This window comes from Eulemur rufifrons, chromosome 19 (assembly GCF_041146395.1).
Source record: "Eulemur rufifrons isolate Redbay chromosome 19, OSU_ERuf_1, whole genome shotgun sequence".
NCBI lineage: Eukaryota > Metazoa > Chordata > Mammalia > Primates > Lemuridae > Eulemur > Eulemur rufifrons.
The window spans coordinates 19,721,850-19,741,627 of record NC_091001.1 but is presented as its reverse complement, the minus strand read 5'-3'; the positions used below and the strand labels follow the sequence as shown (position 1 = coordinate 19,741,627).

General features: G+C 44.4%; 1 pseudogene; it reads right to left on the bottom strand.

Moving 5' to 3' along the window:
• Positions 1-9,087: 9,087 nt before the first annotated feature.
• On the bottom strand, positions 9,088-9,927 carry LOC138399423 (CCR4-NOT transcription complex subunit 7 pseudogene; annotated as a pseudogene).
• Between the last annotated feature and the right edge of the window lie 9,851 nt (positions 9,928-19,778).

Here is a 19,778-nt window from a genome sequence, read left to right as displayed (position 1 = left end):
AAGGAGACTTAGGATCAGAAATGTGGGCGTAGCCCGTGTCTCAGCCAGGCTGGCTCAGGAGCCGCGTGTGTACATCACTAACTGGCAGTTAGGCACCAGGAAGGGATTTAGGAGCGACGAAGCCCGCGGAATGTCACTTGTAATAGTAATAAGCATGAGAGCTGCTAGGACTAGATGCCTCCTGCAAGATTAGCACAGTCCCTGAATGACAGGCGGGGTGAGGGAACTGTGAAGCATTTCCCAATGCCAGGGGGCCGAGGGTCATGGTCCAAGTTCTGGTTCAGGCTTGGGGCTTCCCAGACAGGACCTATTTTAGGACTCGGTGGCAGCAGTGGAAAAGAAGGTGGCTGTAGAGCTGTCATGAAGCAACCAGCAATGGGACCCCACAGTAGCTAGATACAGGGAACATGGCCAAGAAAGGAGCTATGTTTGCTTCCAAGGTTTTGAGCGAGGTTTTCCAGGGATCTGGGAAACCGATGTGCCTCCGCTATCCATGCTCTAGCTGCACCTGGGGAGCTGTCTAAAATGCTCACGCTTGGGGCCACGGCAGATTCTGATTCAATCAGCCTGGAGTACGGTCAGATGTGGCCTCTGATGTGACCCTAGTGGACAGCCGGAGCTGGGAACCCCTGTTCTAAACCCTCGTGTGTGGCCCACGACGCACAGCATCGCACCACTTGAAAAGCTGTGAGAAGTGCAGGTTCTCAGGCCCTGCTCAGGCCGGCTGAACCCAAATCTGCACCCTAAGTGCTTTTCAAACTTGAGTGTTCCCACATATCACCTGGGGATCTTGTTAACAAGCAGATTCGCATTCCGATTTAGATCTTCCTGAATCCTAAGTCTGAGATCTGCCCGGGGCCCAGCAGGTTGTCAGCACGCTAATAATTGACATTTCCACGGTGAGTTAGAGCTCACCATACGTTTGAAGTGACCTTCTTGTATTTTGCCTAACTCCCAACCTCCTCCCGCTCTGCAGAGCTGGCTGGCCAGGCGTCATTACCACCACGTTAGTGGTTCTGTTTGGCAAACTAGAGACTGAGGCTTCCTGAGCTGCCGCTTGCTCAAAGACCCACCGCTTGCTCAAAGACCCACAGCTAGTATGGGCCAAGTGGGGACTTGGGACTCCAACTCTCTGGCACCAGACCACATTGACTAGAGCCTCCTGTAACGACTTGCTAGTTGAATGACAGCTTACACCTCCATGAAGGGGGAGGATGATTAGCATGTGACTTGTGGGAAGGGAAGAAAGTGGTCCCGGAGCAGTGGTTCTCAGCCTTGGCTACACAGTGGAATCTTCTAGGGAGCTTGAAAAAAATCCTGAAGGCTGTATCCCAGCCCCAGCCCTAGGGATTCTGTTTTAGCAGATCTAGATGTGGCCTGTGCTTTGAGACGTCTTAAAAGCTACCCAGGTGATTCTAACATGCAGCGGAGGTTGGCAACCCTTCTACCTGCTGCCACCAATGACACAGTCTTGTCCTGCGAGTGGAGACAGCCTTCTGACTGCTCAAAGCCCTCTCCCCACGCCCTGGAACTGGTCCATTGTCCCTGGGCAGTCTTGCAGTGGGGATGCCTGCTGAGAAAGCATGCTCTTTCCTTTTTTGTTTTAATCAGTTTAGGTGACATTTGAAGCATGTTCTTTCAGACTCCCAACCTGCATCCTCATTTAGCATTGCCACATATGGAAAAAACAAAAAACCAAGATGCGAAATAAATTTGAATTTCAGACGAACAGTAAGTAATTTTTTAATATAAATGTGTCCCATTGCAATATGTAGGATATATTCATACTAAAAATTTATTTGTTGTTTATCTGAAATTCAAATTTAACCAGGTGTCCTGTGTTTTTATCTGGTGACCCAAATTCTCGTTCCCTGTGCCCATGGTGTCTGATATGAGAGTATCTGAGGCCAGGGTGTCTAGACATGGTTTGGGGCATCCAGCTTTGTCAGGTGAAGCTGCCAAGAGTGGTTGGTTTTCAGGTTTCTTTGTTAAAACTGCCCCAGATGGACAGACACAACACCCGCCTTGTCTTCCTGCCTGCAGAGTCAGTTTTCCGTGAATACGTCTCATGGGAGTGAGCAAACCGGTTTCTCCTCTCCCTGGCACCAGACAGTGTGCACCGACCATGCGGTCCAGCTAGAAGCTGCGAGCCCAGAACTTGAACATGGAAAATTTTTTTCCCTGGAACCATGTAACATGAGCTAAACAGCTATACATAAAATTTGGTAGAAATGTTGCAGGTAGCACATTCTAAGAAGGTTGGACATGAGTGATCTTGACTTAGATATGTAGCTGGTGCTCACACTGAACGCACACAACTGATGCGATCTAAGAAAACCAGTAATTGTGGAGTGAAGTCAGGGTGACGGCAATCTAAAATGCAAGGGTATAAATTAGTATAAATTGCCTGTTCATTCATTAATTCCTTCAGGAATGATTTCTTGCCCACCTACTATGTGCCAGGCATTGGGGGTACAAAGATGCACCCTGCTCTCAATTTGCTCCATTCTGTTGAGGGGAGACAGAGGAGTGAAGGCAATTATAATGCAAAATGATGAGTGCTTTGATGAGGGTAAGTACAAGGTGCTATGGGGACCCTTGGAGGGGACTGGCCCAGAAATGAAGGCCAGGAAGGGGTCTCTAGACGAAGACATGAAGCACAAATGGGAATTAGTGGGGAGAAGAGGATGGGAGGAACAGAGAGTACTCCAGGCAGAGGAAACAGCAGATGCCAAAGCCGGGAGAAGGGAGAGAAAGTGCAAGTTGTGGGGTGTAGCTGGAAGGCTTGAGATGGGAGCTAAGCAGGGGGCCAAAGAGGACATTGGTAAGCCCAGAGTTTGCAGCAATGGAAAGATATTTAAGCAGAAGCAAGATATGATCAGATGTGTTCTGGCTATAGCACAGAGGATAGATTGGAAGGGGCAAGGCTGGCATCAGGGAGACCAAGTTGAAGGCTGGTATAGACATCCATGGGAGAGAATGATGGGCCTGTCTGGCTGGTGACAGAGGGTGGAGAAAAGTGGGTAAGCTGGAGAGACATTATTGAGAGAGGGTCTGTAGGACTTGGAGAGTCCACAGGATGTGAGGGGTGAGGGAAGGCTAGTGTTTGATGGCTCCCAAGATAGAAGACACATCTGGCAGTGTAGATGATCAGGGCAGGAGATGTACCTCCAGACTCAAGCTGGCACCTGAGCTCCAGATTTGAGGACCCAATTTCTTTCTTGACCATTGTCATGGACAGCTAATAGGCTTTTCCAACTGGGTGTGACTATAGGGGAGGACAAAACTTTTCTCTCTACTCTTTTAGGTTCTGTAATAAGGGCCCTGCAAATTAAATTGACAAATGACAGATTAACAGGAGAAAAGGCATATAAATTTTATTTGATGTTAATATTTTAATTTTTATGTGTACATGAGGGTCTCATAGAAAAGGAAGTGAAAACCCAAAGAAATATGTGGGCCTGAGAACTTATATATTGTTTTAACAAAGAGTGATCAATTTGTGGAGAAGCGACAAGACAAAGGAAAAGGGTTTGGGCTTCTAGGGGAGGTAAATTCTGGCAAGGTAAATATATGGGAGAAACTAATGGAAGACAAGGGTCAGTTCAGTAGGGTTTGTTTATGCAGGCTGGAGTCAGTGCTGTCTCCAGCGATAAGAGGTGTTTCCTCTTCCTGGTACAGGAGAGGAGAGGAGAGGAGGGGCACCTTCACAAAAGGAGATTCATGCCCTGCCTTTATTTATTTATTTATTTATTTATTGAGACAGAGTCTCACTCTGTTGCCTGGGCTAGAGTGCTGTGGCATCAGCCTAGCTCACAGCAACCCCAAACTCCTGGGCTCAAGTGATCCTCCTGCCTCAGCCTCCCGAGTAGCTGGGACTACAGGCATGCACCACCATGCCCAGCTAATTTTTTCTATATATTTTTTTAGTTGGCCAGATAATTTCTTTCTATTTTTAGTAGAGATGGGGTCTCGCTCTTGCTCAGGCTGGTCTTGAACTCCTGAGCTCAAACGATCCTCCCCCCTCGGCCTCCCAGAGTGCTAGGATTACAGGCGTGAGCCACAGTGCCCGGCCCATGCCCTGCCTTTAGATAGAAGGAGGATGGTGGACAGCTTTTCCTGCATCTGGTGTTTCTTAATTGCTTTCAGCTCAAAGTAATCCTCATGCCAAAGTGGCATATTTTATTTAGGGTGGCATATTCTGATCCCCTTTGCAGCTGATACAGATGTCTTGTTCTCATCCTTCCTCCCCTCTGGATCCCTCTCTCCTGGCCCTCTCTCCTCCCCTCTTTCCTTTCCTTCAATTCCAGTCCTGCAGAGTCTACTTGACCTCAGGTGGGTCATCCAACCCCTCTCAGCCTTTCTCTATCAGTAAAATGGAGGTGCCAGTGAATTCCTCTAGCTTGTCTTCAAGGCATCTTGCTGTTCTAAAGTTTGAAGACTTGGGCCTTGGAGGAAGCAGAACGTACCAGTTATGATGTGGGCATTCACGTCTGACCAGCGGGGTTTTATTCCGGCTCTACCAATGCCAGCTCTTTAATCTAGGGCAAGTCCTATCAACTGTCCACGCCTTGTTCTCATGAATACAGTGGTAACGATAATAATGTCTACCCCATATAGCTGTCGTGAGGAGCTAATCTATTTAGTACAGTTCCTGACATGTAGTAAGCACTCAATACATGTTAGCTATTAAAACATAATTATATCAGGCGGGGCGCGGTGGCTCACGCCTGTAATCCTACCACTCTGGGAAGCTAAGACGAGAAGATCATTTGAGCTCAGGAGTTCGAGACCAGCCTGAGCAAGAGCGAGACCCCATCTCTACTAAAAATAGAAAGAAATTATATGGACAGCTAAAAATATATATAGAAAAATTAGTTGGGCACAGTGGTGCATGCCTGTAGTCCCAGCTACTCAGGAGGCTGAGGCAGAAGGATCGCTTGAGCCAGGAGTTTGAGGTTGCTGTGAGCTAGGCTGATACCACGGCACTCTAGCCCCGGCAACAGAGTGAGATGCTGTCTCAAAAAAAAAAAAAAAATAATAATAATAATAATTAAAAAATAAATAAAAATAAAACATAATTGTATTAATATAGCCATTATTATTATCAATGCACTAAACATGTGGCCAGCAGATGAGGATGATAATAACTAATGCTTATTGAGCACCTGCAATATCGCAGGATTTTTTCTGCATTTTATGCAATTCATTTACTTTTTGCACAACTCCATTTCACACCGGGGAACCTGCAGCACAGTGAAGTTAAGTCACTTGCCCAAGGTCACGCCACTAAGAAACGGTTCCAGCCCTTGGAATCCAGGAAGCCTGACTTTGAGGGTGACACCAGTAGTCACTATGTGGCACGTGGACCTGTCAGAATACACACGTTCAGCATTTCATTCAATCTCTGCTCATTCTTTTGCGACACCCTAAGCATCTCCTCATCCAGAAAAAAAGACTTGATGTCCATGTAGCTTAGATTATTTTCTCTACCTAGAATGCTAAATAACCCAGATCTGTGTTACTCAAACTGTGTTCCATGGTTCGTCACTTCTGTAGCAGTAACATACTGACAGAAATTATGCCCTCAAAGGGTTCTGTGTGGCCAAATGAGCTTGGAAAAGACTAGACTGAGCAAAGTTTACTCAGGATTTTAAAGCTGTGTTCCCCAACCCCCAGGCTGTGGCCAGGTACCACCCCACCTCCCCTCACCCCCCACCATCCATGAAAAAATTGTCTTCCATGAAACTGGTCCCTGGTGCCAAAAAGGTTGGGGGCCACTGCTTTAAAGCACCAATGGACACTATGAATCTCTGGGTGGGAAATATAAAGCAGTGTTTCTCTAATACATTGAACCATGGAACCCTCCCTCTTTGCTTTCACAAAGCATCTTGTGGCTCTTATGTTCCATGAAATATACTTTGGGAAATACTTACCTAGCTGCTAATGTTGAAACAAAATAACAAAAAGACTGGCGAGATTGAAGAGGAACAGGGCAACTAAAATCTACAGTTTGGCAGTAAAAGCCAAAAGTTTGAGTACCAGCTCAGAGGGAACAAAAACCTTATCTAACTTAGAGATCAGAGAGGAAGAAGGCAAACTGGAACATGGATTTTATTTGATTTTCACTGTTTAAGAAAAAAGGGCAGGGTGAATTTTTACATAAATGTCCAGGATCAGAGAATTTGATAACACCAGGCGCACATTCCTACATGACAATAATCGGCTGCCCTGCTTGGATTAGGCAAACTTCCTCAATTTGCTACAGTCCCCACCATACCTTAGATTATAATTGGTCCACTTCTGTCGTTTATGTTACATGGAAGTGTTTGAGTTTGTGACCCCTGGTCTAATTGCATCTTGTAAACTTCAGGCATATATTTTTATAACTTGTTCTTTTTTCCTCATCATAAAAGTTACTCATATTGGTTATAGAAAACTTAAAAATGTAGAAAAACATGAAAAATAAAACAATGACATGCATAATAACCACAATTCACAGATGATTGTTTATCTTCTGGTATGTTTTTTCCTCTTTTTCTTTGTATCTAGACTGCTACATTTTCATCATATTTTTGGATCAAACCATATTTGCAGTTTTGTATCTTACCGTATTCAGGGGACATTCTATCAGCTACTAAGAATGGTTTGTTCTGTTGTATTGCAATAATTGAGTTTCTAAGAAATCTCATTTTATTAAAAATCACTTACAGTGGGACCAGAGAGTTTAAGGCCTACAAAGTTTTAGACTCTCAACGAGTAGGGTAATTTTTCTTGCTGGAATGTCTATCTTAGAGTAGTTTTTTATAGTCATAGGGTACAGCTCTAAAAGTTAAACATTATTGGACAAATTCAACATTATGTGGTTCAAAAGTTCTAATAAAAAGGAAACTTTAGCTGGGCATGATAGTGTACACCTGTAGTCCCAGCTACTCAGGAGGCTAAGGCAGGAAGATCACCTGAGCCCAGGAGTTTGAGGTTGCAGTGAGCTATGACGATGCTACTGCACTCTAGCCTGGGTGACAGAGTGAAACCCTGTCTCAAAAAAAGAAAGAAAGAAAGAAAGAAAGAAAGAAAGAAAGAAAGAAAGAAGAAAGAAAGGAAGGAAGAAAGAAAGGAAGGAGCTGTCAAAGTGTATAGTGAAGAGCTTGAATAATGTTATTTCATTAAATGTGAGAATGAAAAAAGCAAATTTTCTAAATTCCTTTTTAAGAAAACATCTCTGAAGCCTTTATTTACAAAATCGTTAAAAACAAGTGATATCCTCTATTTTGTAAATAATGTTTTGTTTAAAAAGGACCACGCATATCATGAATAAAGAATGTATAAGGAAAACAAACCAAAGTGGCTGACATTTGAAGATTTGCTAATATTACTGATTGAAGTGTAGATAACACACACTGTAACTTGTAGTTTATCATTTCAGGATAGAGTTGAAAAATTACCAAAAATCCTTGGCTGGTCTGATGGTAGAGGGTTATCAGAACTTATTAACATTAGTGTCACTGAAGTTGATATTCAACCCCCCACTGCTAAATTTTTTGACTAGCTTTAAAAAAAAAAAAAGTCTTCTACACATGCTCTAGTCTGATCACATATTTTGTATGGCTAAATATTTGACAATCTCTTTTGTCAATATATATAAAACAGATTGCAAAGATATACACAATAAAATAAACAAGCATTATACTCATCAGGTAATTTTATCAGCTAGATATATCTGGGAAAAAATATATATAGAGAGTATTTTGTTGTTTTGTACCAAATCTCTTGATTTTTTTTTCATTATTTTTACTTACCACAATATTAATGAGAAAAAAATCTCTTGATTTTTTTCCTCTTTTAAAAAATTTTTCACTGATTAATCTTTGAAGCAACTATGAGAGCACAATTTTTGTCTTCTAATTTAATTTGGTACAAAATATACCTAAAGACTTGTTATCTTTGGATTTTACTAAAATTGATGTATGTAGTCCACAAATCGAGAGCATCATAAGTATGGCTACAAAGAGAAAAAGCAAGGTAAGTCGTGATAGACTGAAAAGAAGCAGATCAAGGAGAGTGCGCTGTTGTAAAATAACTCACCAGCTTGAGCACAAGTTTCCTGGCAGATACTAAACAACCAGTCCCACAGGATTTTTCCTGAAGAATGTAAAGCTGATTTGAAAATCCCTCAGTCACAGAGCAGCCTCCCCATTGCCAATTACAAACTGGCAGACACTACATGTCTTGGAAGATGAAACACTATCTCCAGACACAGCAGTTACTGAGCTCCTCAGTAGTTTCTTGTCTTTTTCTGTTAGTCTTGCTGAGTCAACAGTTTGCACAATGAATGTGCTTTATTCTGTGGGTCAAATACCGGTGATTACTGTATAAAGTTGGTAGATGGTCATTCTTCCAGCTAAGAACAAGAAAACCCAACATTTCTGATAAAGCAGAGGATGTGAGTCAGAATTACTCTCTAAAGTGCAAAATTGATGGTCCATAATCTCAAACAGCTAACACTCCTGCAGAATAGAAGGGAGAGACTTGAAATGGGGAAATAAATGACAGTCAGTGCTAGTTAATTTAGGAATAGAGACAAGTAAACCAAGTTCAGGTAGGTAGAGATTGTCAAAATATTCAATATGATATAGCTTTCCCCACTCTATTACATATCCTTGCTAGCAAGTATATTAAGTTAAGGGCAGCCCGGTGCAGTGGCTCATGCCTGTAATCCTAGCACTTTGGAAGGCTAAAGTGGAAGCCCCTTGCTTTAGGCCAGGAGTTCGAGAATAGCTGAGCAAGAGCAAGACCCCAACTCTACCAAAAAATAAAAAATTAGCTGGGCGTGGTGGTGCACGTCTATAGTCCCAGCTACTTGGGAGGCTGAAGCAGGAGGATCCCTTGAGCCCAGGAGTTCAAGGCTGCAGTGAGCTGTGTTTGCACCACTGCATTCCAGCCTGGGTGACAGAGTGAAACCCTATCTCAAAAAAAAAAAAAAAAAAAAGAGCTGGCATAAGAACGGTTAGACTTAGTACTGAAAGGCAGAAAATATAATGGGCTATGAAAGGGAAAAAAGAAAGGTATTGTCTATGGTTCAAGGATTCAACCAGAGATAAACCTTGTGCAACTTAAATAAAATAAAAATAAAAGGACTATCTCATGCCATGACTGCTTGTTGGTGTCTTCTTCCTATGTGTCCCTGTGCCACACTGCACACAGCATGAGCCAGAGCCAAGGCCATTCAAGTGACCACGGTATATGGCATCAGAGAACATTCCTCTCCTTTTGAAAAAGGCCATTCCTGTGGGCAGTGAATCAGATCCTGCCTGATGTTGTGGTCCTATCCGTTCCAGTGCTAACTGTTCAGCAACTTCCTGTTATCCACCTTTGAGATTTTTGCAGCTCTCCATGAGAAACTTCACATCATAAAGGACAGGAAAAAGCAATCGAAGGATCTCGAGAAGACGAGTTCTTCAGGCAAGCCAGAGTTGGTCGGGACCCCTCAGAGACGAGCACTCCCGACGTCATGAGCGGTTCTGCAAGGTACTGGCTCTCCATTCCTTCCTCCTCATGGCTTTCAACTGGATACCAGCTGTTGTCAGTAGCTCTATAGCGTCCTGGGCTTACATCTCCTCTGTCAAATGTAATTTGAAATTAAACTGCCAAGTTGAAGTTCCTGAAGGGTGTTTCCCTTGCTCACTGGTAGCTGTCAGTCCCAGCTGAACTGCCTGTAACAAGTCTACATTGCATTGCAGTCATCGGTACTGATAGCATCGCTCCTGAATTCTCCAGGAGGTCTCGCCCCACGCCTGGAAACTCGGTGTCCCTAGCAATGTCATTCTATTTTCAAATAACTGGACGGATTTTCTTCATTTCTTTACCCAGGTTGCAAGCCCGAACTTCACAATTTCTTTGGCTGTGATCTATAGTTGCTGCTGGCATGGTGAGGGCACAAGGGAGTCTAGGTGCCAAGACTCAAAATGTTATACTTGATTGAAGATTTGCTTCACAAAATATGCTTTTTAAAAAAAATTTTTTTCAGGTGCCTGTACCTGAAATATATATCTTTAATTTATGTCCCTATGTCACTGAGCTGATGCTCCTCCTCCTTGCACCTGTATGGGGCAAGGAGGGCGTCTATGGGGCATCTCTTCATACTATCATACTGAAAATATGATTATTTTATATAATAAGTGAATGTAAAGATTTGTGTAACTGATATAATGAATTGAAGGTATGAATTTAACTATTTCATCTACATTCCCCAAAATTTGTATATTCAAATTGCTCAAATTCACTGGAAAAAATGGGAGATATTATGGGCAGCATAAATAGTAATCATATTCGGCACTCTATTTAGAATCCTAGAAGTGAGAGGGTTTTGGCAGTCATCCATGTAACTCTGTCCTTAGAGTAGGAATCCCCTCTACAAATCACAATAAGTGATTGCCCATTCTCAGCGTGAAGGTCTCTTGAAGAGGTGCCCCCCGCCCCACCTAAGAGGTGCAGCCCAGAGCTTGGTTATTAAAAAGTTTTTCTTTATATGGAAACAAAGTGTCTTCTGCTGACTTCCACCCAGTCGCCCAGTTCTGCTCTAAGTCTAATTCCTTTCCATATGACAGCTTTTAACTATTTCAGGAAAGCTATTATGTTGCCAAGCAATCTTTTCTTTTCTAAGCTATGCGTCTCTAATTTTTTCATGTTTCTGATATATCATGGCTTCCAGATGTTTTTGGAAATTCAGAATGATTTTAGGATTACATGAACTTAAAAAGGAGTTAGATGAAAACAGCTTTGAATCAGAATAAGGACAAGGAAGGGAAAGGGAATCTGGCTCACAGGAGGAATATTTCATATCATCTCAATTAATCCTCCCAGCTGCCCAGTGAGACAGTGTTGGTGAAGACTGTCCTGCAAGTAACGGAAAACTTAACTCAACCTGGCTTAAGCAAAACAAATAAACAAATACATTAATAAGGAGCTGAAAAGCCCAAGAATTTTTTTTTTTTTTTTTGAGACAGTCTCACTCTGTCACCCTGGGTAGAGTACAGTGGCATCATCGTAGCTCACTGCAACCTCAAACTCCTGGGCTCAAGTGATCCTCCTGCCTCAGCCTCCTAAGTACCACCTTGCCTGGCTAATTTTTCTATTTTTAGTAGAGACAGGGTCCCACTCTTGCTCGAGCTGGTCTTGAACCACTGACCTCAAGCAATCCTCCTGCCTCGGCCTCCCAGAGTGCTAGGATTACAGGTGTGAGCCACTGCGCCCCCCAAGGAATCTGGATTTTTAACAGACACGGCCAAAGGAAACTTTCCCTTCATCCTCTGAAGTTTCACTGAAAAATCAACTCACAAAAGGCAGATTAATTGGAGAAGAGACGTACAAATTTTATTAGCGTGTGATTACCTCCCCCACCCACCATGGGGTTCAGAAGCTCATACACCGTCCTGGCAAAAGAGGTTAAGGGACAGAGGGAGAAGAGGAATTCTATGGAGGGGAATGCTAAGGGGAAGGAATGGATCAGGGAACAGAGATTAAGTTGTATATCATCTTGTGAAGGAACTGTTCAGGTGTGGTTACATTCTTTGTCTCACAGGGAGGGGAAGAAAAGATAAGTGTTTCTTTTCTTGGATCTGGATCTTAGGCAGATAAAGGCCTTCAATTTCATCCTGTGCTTTGGAAGAGATGGTGAGGGAGGGAGGAAGGTCAGGGAGTCCGAGAGACCTTGAGGCTTCCTCAGTTCAGCATGTCAGAGTGCCATATTTTTGGCTATGAGTTTCTGAGCCCCAACAAACTCAAATAATGCCTGTCGGTCCTGGTTTCTTTCCACCTCTCAGCAATGTAATCTTCTGTATTGCCTTCATTCTCGGTCAAAAATTTGGTGACCCCACAACGCCAGGCTACCTCCTCCCCAAGTTCAAGTTCATCAGGAAGAAGCATCTTTAGTTCCAAAGTCTCATTGTATCTCACTGGCTCTGACTACATCACATGTCTGCCTCTGAACCAGTGGTTGGTCCAGGGACCTGGGTAGTCCTGCTGGCCGAGTCAGCGTCCCATGTCACCTCTGAAGCTAAGGGTGGTGACACCACCATCCAAAATGTAAGGACTAAGTGGGGGAGGGGTGGTTCCCTAGAAGGAAATCTGGGTGCTGTTACCCAAAGAAGTAGGAATGGAACACCAAATCAGCCATGTTCACTTATTGTTTTTTTATTTTTTTTAGTTTTATTTATTTATTTATTTTTTGAGACAGAGTCTCACTCTGTTGCCCGGGCTAGAGTGCTGTGGCATCAGCCTAGCTCACAGCAACCTCAAACTCCTGGGCTCAAGCAATCCTCCTGCCTCACCTCCCCGGTAGCTGGGACTACAGGCACGTGCCACCATGCCTGGCTAATTTTTTCTATTTTTAGTTGTTTGGCTAATTTCTTTCTATTTTTAGTAGAGACGGGGGTCTCGCTCTTGCTCAGGCTGGCCTCGAACTCCTGACCTTGAGCAATCCTCCCGCTTCAGCCTCCCAGAGTGCTAGGATTACAGGCGTGAGCCACCGCGCCTGGCCTATTGTTTTTTTTTAATTCCCCATTTAAAGACCAGGGGATCAAAGCTCAGAGAGAGGAAACTATTTGTTCAAGGTCACTCACTCAGAAAAAGGCAAAACTGGCATTTGCGTGTACTTGCCGGGAAAGCCTTTCTTTTTTCTTTCTCCCCACGGCATCCAAGGAAGTTCTGCGGACTGTAACTGGACCATGGCAAATGCATCTCCACTTTCTATGATTCAGTAACTTTGAGTGCCAAGTAACTAATCTTAAACCCTGGTGATTGATAAACTGTCCCGAGTTGTTTGGGCTAAGCTATGCATTTCATACAGAATTCCTGGCAAACGTGTTGGAATGTCTCCATGATTGATCAGTGAGCTCACTGGCGTCTTCCCAGAACTCGGGGCATGCGCTGGGATTGGAAGCCAGTCACCCACTTCATCTTGATTTTCACTTCCTGGTAGTGATCTGGTACTGTTTGTCCTGCGCCCTTGTTTCAAGCAGCCTCAACAGCCTGCACAGTCTGGGGACACCAGAGTGGATGCTGGTGCTCCTGGGATGAGACGTGCTCAGCCAGTGCACTATTTTAAGATGGAAACGTGAATGTCTCTGTCACCACGGGCACCAGTCCCTATTATCATTCTGCAAAGCATTTCACACATTTATCTCTCTGTCCTGAAGACATTTGAAATGCCACCACTGATAGAGTTCAGAAAGTTAAACTATGTCCCTCATCAATAGCAGAATAAACTGTGATATAACCGTGCATAAAATACGTTCATACACAGAATACCATCCAGCTGTTAAAAAGGATACACTGAAGTGGCCATTTATCAGTGTTGGTAAATCTCATAAATGTAATATTGAGCAAAAAAAGCAAGTTATAGAAGGAGGCATGCAAAGTCATGGGATATTTGGTGTAGAGCTACAAAAGAGGTAAAAATATAAACACATGCACGGGCATTTTCAAATGCTAGATCCTTGAAGTCAGAGGGAGGAGTTTCAAATGGTAAAGAGGGAATGGAGGCATCAATTTTATTTGTAATGTTTTGTTTCTTAAGCTCAATGGTGGGCACAGAGATGTTTGTCATGTTACTCTCTATACTTCTTTTTTTTTTTTTTGATAAAACATTTGCTAATGAAACATATCTTCCTCCCCTCTGTCCCAGTCATGGTCAAGTTTCTACCTCTCAGACGTTGTATTTGTCAGGCATCAATGGCAGACATTATCCAAACTGGCTCCCTAGCTAGTTTAGGCTAAAGGAGAATTAATAGTGTTTACAGAATCGATCAGGAGGCTGAAGGTACCACTCTGAGCTTTCAGGAATAGCTATGAGAGCCACGAAGAATGGGAGTCAGGCACCAAGAGGACCACTGACTTTTCTGAGCAGGATGCTACCAGCTGAATTGGGAAGCCACCATGGACTCCGTAGGAACGGCACTTGCCATGAGAAAGAGTGGAAGCAGCAGAAGTGTGGCCCCCTCATTGCTTCCTCCTGGCTGGTGGAACCTCGGGTGCATCTGGAACCCTAGAACTTGGAATTGTAGTTCTTAACTTTCTGGCCTCTGCAGTGGAGGAAGACACACTAGCAGAAGGTAGGAAATAGTGAGTCACCGTATTTCAGGACCTGTATGGCTTCATTACAATCTCTTGCAGCTTCTACACTGGCTGGTCCTCTAACCCTTAACCCCCACCATGGCCCCCATTCTGAACTCCCACCCCCAGCCTCCATAAGAGATCAGGGTTGGCAGTTGGAGAGATTTTTGGTGAAAAACAAGATGCAATTCAGTAAGCACTGTTATAAGATGCTGTGTTTATGCATGTAGGACCCGGGCACAGGATTGGGACAAATGGATTAGATCTGGAAAGAGATCTGGGGTCACAGTGGACCACGGTCAGCTAGATGGTCCCAGAGGGAGGCAGTAGTGTTTAGTGGTGAGAGAGCTCAGCTCTGGCCTCAGACCGTTTTTGATGGCCTCTCCACTCGGTATGCTCTAACTCATTTAATTTCGCAGCAACGCTGGAGATGGGTCCTTTTTCTTGTTTTTATATATGAGGAAATTGAAGTTCAAACACAGCGTGACTTTGTGCTCATGATCACTACATGATGCTTCTCTTGGGATACAGGAAGGGCTTGGGACAAAGTAAGCACCTGGTGAGACCGAGGTAACCCTCAGCTGTTATAACCAGGTGGAGCCGGTGGAGAGAGAGGAGGGTGGGGAAGGAATAACAATACTCCGTTCAGTCAAACATGTGCTACCTGTGGCCTGGGGCCAGGGCATAGCTTCGCTGAGCCCCCTGAAGGTAGCTGTGTTATCTGTCACCGGTATGTCCCCACCTACAATGTCCCCAACTACAATGGAGAGGGCAAAGAAAGGAAGAAGAGCCTACAGCAAAAGCAGTTTGATTTTTGAGCAAAAGGGAGACACCTTGTCTACTAAAGAAAAAAAAAAAAATTAGCCAGGCATGGGGACACATGCCTGTAGTGTCCCAGCTACTCAGGAAGCTGAGGCAGGAGGATCACTTAAGCCCAGGAGTTTGAGGTTGCTGTGAGCTATGATGACACCTCTATATATTAGCTCTGGTAGCAGAGGGAGACCCCTGTCCTACCTCCCAAAAAGAAAAATAGCAGTAGATAGATACGCAAAAAGTATTTACTCAGCCTTCAGATAATGAATGCTTGGTGAATACGTGCATGAGAGGACAAGGGGGACAGGAAGGAAGAACAAGGTCCCGAGCCCCCCAGCCCCCATCACTTCCATACCCACCAAGCAGGCCAGCTACATAACTTGCAGGGTCAGCGCAAATGGAGAATGTGGGCCCCACGTCAAAAACTTATTTAGAATTTCAAGACAGTGACAGCAGAGCATTAAACCAAGTGCATGGGCTTTTTAAGCATGGGATCCTGTGAAACTGGGCAGGTCACACACACCTGAAGCTGGCAGCCGCTGGGAGAGCCTCCCCAAGCAGGAGAGAACTCTGGATGCTGGACGATGGCTACTCTACTGGAATCCCTTTTTCATTCTGATAAGCTGGCTGCGCAGGGTGACAAGAGATTTCTGTGGACTACCTCATATACGAAGTTCAATGGGCTTCTTATCGTCCAACTTCTAAGTGTTTATCAGGCATTTTCTCACGTGGGGAGCAGGGAAAGACATAGAGTCCATCTTCTTTGAGATGCTCACAATCTAGTGAAGGGGATAGTTTTGCAAGCAAACAATTAAAACACCATGCAAACCCTAGTGCAAGGGAGGTATGGAAAGGGTACATTCGGGAAAGGGGCCCCAAGTTGGCCTCAGGACAGCAAGAAAAGGTCCTCAATGGACCATTCCAAAAAGAGTGGACTTTGTACACAGTAGGGAGCTATGGTTGCGATTTGTGTTTTAGAAAGTCATGTTGGCACAGGGTGGACACGGGCAAGCTCATGCCGGGGAGCCCAGTCATGGGACTGCTCACTGCTCTGTTAGAGCACAGCCAGGTCCTGATCTACAGCAGTGGTGCCTGGCATAGAGAGGAGAGGTGGATTCAAGAGTTAATTCAGGCTGGGCACGGTGGCTCACGTCTGTAATCTCAGCACATTGTGAGGCCAAGGTGGGAAGATCGAGTAAGGCCGGGAGTTCAAGACCAGCCTGGGCAACATAGCAAGACCCCATCCCTACAAAAAATAAAACAATTAGCCAGGGATGGTGGTGTGTACCCATAGTCCCAGCTACTCGGGAGGCTGAGGCAGGAGGATCACTTGAGCCCAGGAGTTTGAGGTTGCTGTGAGCTATGATGCTACTGCATTTGCCCGGGTGACAGGTTTTTTAGTAGAAACATGGCAGAGTTGGAAAAGTAGGCAGTGGGTTAAAGTGAATAGAATGGTTATTCTACCTCTGAAGCAATCAAAACAGTACTGCTCGGGAAAAGGAAATTTAGGGCTGATGAGTGTTTCCAGTTCTGTAATTAAGGACAATCATTCTAATATAAACATGTGTTTTAAAAATAAAAACAATTTCCCTAGTTTTTATCACCAGACTATTTAGTAACTTATTTATTTACACCTTTAATAGCCTGAACTCAGGTCCTTAAATGAAATGGAGTGAGGGGATGGTGGGGAAGGAGGATCTCTCTAAAGTTCAGCTAAAGCTTTCAATTTGAAAAATAACCTTAATGGTTTAATTGCTTCATAGTCACCTTGTGTACACAACACAGATCCTTGAAATGATTAACAGGAGGAAAAGATGGGTGGCAGCCCATAACATTCTCCTTATTTAGAAGCATCTGGAGCAGACTTTATGATGCAGTCTTAAAATAGCTGCTAATCAGATTCCCATGTCAGGAGCCGAGTGTGGAAGCCCAGCCACATCCCCTGAGCGGTAATTAGCATTAAGCGACACTGTGTCCATTTCTCATTTCACAGTTTATAGGCCCCTTAGTTCCACCTCAGCAGTAATGGAGGGAAACTATTCAGATATTCATATATGCCAGATCACACCAGGTACCCTCGGGGGTGGGAAATATTCCTTTGGTAGAACCTAGCAAGGGAATTCTCGTCTGCTGAAGTACATGCCAGTTTTCAAGGTACCCAGCGCTGGTCTTAAAGCAAAACCTTTTCTTCCCTTCGACGTGGTGACGAGGACTCCGACACATTGGGTCTCCACCTCTGAAGCCACGTGCTTGTCTTGGCTTGGCTTTGGGAGACAGGCAAGGGGAACTGCAATGCCTGAGGCTCCTGTCTCAGAGCCGGCTGCTTCCTGCAGGAGGGTGCGGCTGTCGCAGTTGGAAGGAGAGATGGAGAGGGATTTTCCCACCGACCGGTTAAATGATGTGATCACACACTTTTCATACAGGTGCTTGCTCTGTGGCTTTGGTTTTTGAGTCCTTCCACCTGCAAGTTTGGGCAGCTGGGAGGATGAATTACACAATGAACCCTGATGATATAGGTCCCCAGAGAGCTGCCTTGGGGACATCAGCTTTTGTCAGAGGCCCACTGTCTCCTGGAGCTTGTGTCCCCTCCTGGGGTCACAGGGTCTGAGCTGACCTAAGGGATTTATCTGTGAGAATTGTTGTTACTATTTCTTAGAGGAACCCACCTCTACATGTTTGGAATCAGCCATACAAGACTCTTCTCTAGGACAATAGTTGATACAGAAATGTTTCCATCTTGTGACAGGCCCTCCTCTAGGGGTTGAGGAATGACCAAATTGGTTTAGGTTCTAAAAACTTAATCAAGCATCTTCTTAAATGGGATTATTCACATTCCTGTGGCATGTGAAGCGAAACTGGAATCTGCTCCAACATTTTTGTTGGAAGCAGGTGGAAGTTTTATAACCAATCTTTAGAGGAAGATGCCAGATGTTCATATGGACAAAGAAGGAAGCTCGCTGAGAGACTCAGCAGTAGGAGGGTATGAATCGGGTCGCAGATTGTACCTGGGAGCCAGGGTGGGACAGTTGCTGGTTTTGGAGACATCATTGAGAGGCTGCTTGTCACACGGCTTTGTGTCAAAGTGTCAGACCATGAAAAGCCTCCACCCTGGGTAACTTCTGGATGACTGGATGTAGAGCAAAGCAGGGCTAAATCAGCTTCAGCCCTTCCGTGAATTAGTGAAGTCATTGTTTGGTTATCAACTCTTTTGTGTGGGGGCAGAGCCCTTGATTGTTAAGCCAGGGGGAATAGAACCGCCTTCTCCGGTCAGAGCCCTTAACACATTGCCGACATATTCTCTGGGTGCTACTTGGACAGCCTCCAGACTGGCCGCAGGACGTGTTAATCCAGGCATCGCAAAAACTTCCTTCTAGAAATCAGGACTCTCTGAGTTTACCGACATATCTCTTCCACAAAGGGACGTGATTTGTTTTCTTCTCCCCAGCTCAGGGGAGCTGTCAATTTCTCTCTGAGGCAAGGAGGCTTCCAGCCGGGAAAAGGCACCTCTGGGATCCAGGAGGGTGAGATGAAAATGCAGAAAATGGGAAAGAAATGACCTTATGTGCCCTTCCTCAGTGAGTCCTTTCATGACCACCCAAGACACTCCATCCCCCACCCTGGCACTGTCTACCATACCATTCTAGTGTATTTCCATGTATATCACAACACTTCCTGCTATCTAAAATCATTTTGTTTATTTAAGTATTTCTATGCTTATGATCTTGTCTCCATCTAGAATGTAAGCTCCAAGGATCTCATCTGCCTTGTTGAACCCTCTACCCTCAGCGCCTAGGACAGTGCCTGTTCCACAGTAGGTACTCAGTAAATATTTGTCAGAGGAAGGAATGAATTGATGTGTGAGTGTACTGGGTCTGAACCTTCTATAGAGCCCCATGCTTTTTCTTGTTGCTGTTAATTTAGACATTTGGGTTAGAAACTTACTAAAAAGAATTGTGTAGTTTCTATCTACAGATAGAAGATACTAGAAAGTTAAACCTACTCTGAATGACTTAGGAACATCATTATGAATAGTGCTTACCCTCCTGGACTACCATCCACTCCTGTGACCCCATAAATGGTATTTTTTTTTTTTTTACTTCTACCCAAACCACAGTGATTGTTGAATTCTTGGCTCTCTCTGCCTTTTATGGCTTTTCTGTCTTCGTTTTGGCTGGGTTTCACCTCTTTCTTTCTACCAGGGAAGCACCTGCAATAGCTGTTTTCCTACTGTTCATTTATAACTTTGATGGAAACTGCGTGGTTGAGCTTGTGAGAAATGACTGTAAAGTACAAGTGAATAGGACCCACCTGAGAAGCGAGGGAATCTCTTGGTGATGTATGTGAGTGTGAAAGTGCCCTTGGTGGCATTTATTTAAGTTAAACTTAAAAAAAATTGGAGGGGTGCTTTAGTTCATGGAGGATAAGTTAGGAATATTTTGGTTGTAAGAAACAGAAACTGATTTTGGTTGTCTCAAGAAAAGGGGGGATTTTTGAGCCCTTTGGAAGAGCTCGTAGAAGGGAAAGGATTCTCCATCACCAAGGAACTTACTGCAGTCCACACAGGAAAGCAGGTGCAATAGTAGAAGAGGCTTCATCGTACAGTTCTTTCTGTTGAGTCTCCACGTTACCTGTACAGACTCTGAAGGACGTAGGGATTCTGAGGAAGGAGGTTCCTCCCCACTGAGGAGGTCACGTTAGGCTTTAAAGAAAAGTAAAATGGGCCGGGCGCGGTGGCTCACGCCTGTAATCCTAGCACTCTGGGAGGCCGAGGTGGGCGGATCGTTTGAGCTCAGGAGTTCGAGACCAGCCTGAGCAAGAGTGAGACCCCATCTCTACTAAAAATAGAAAGAAAT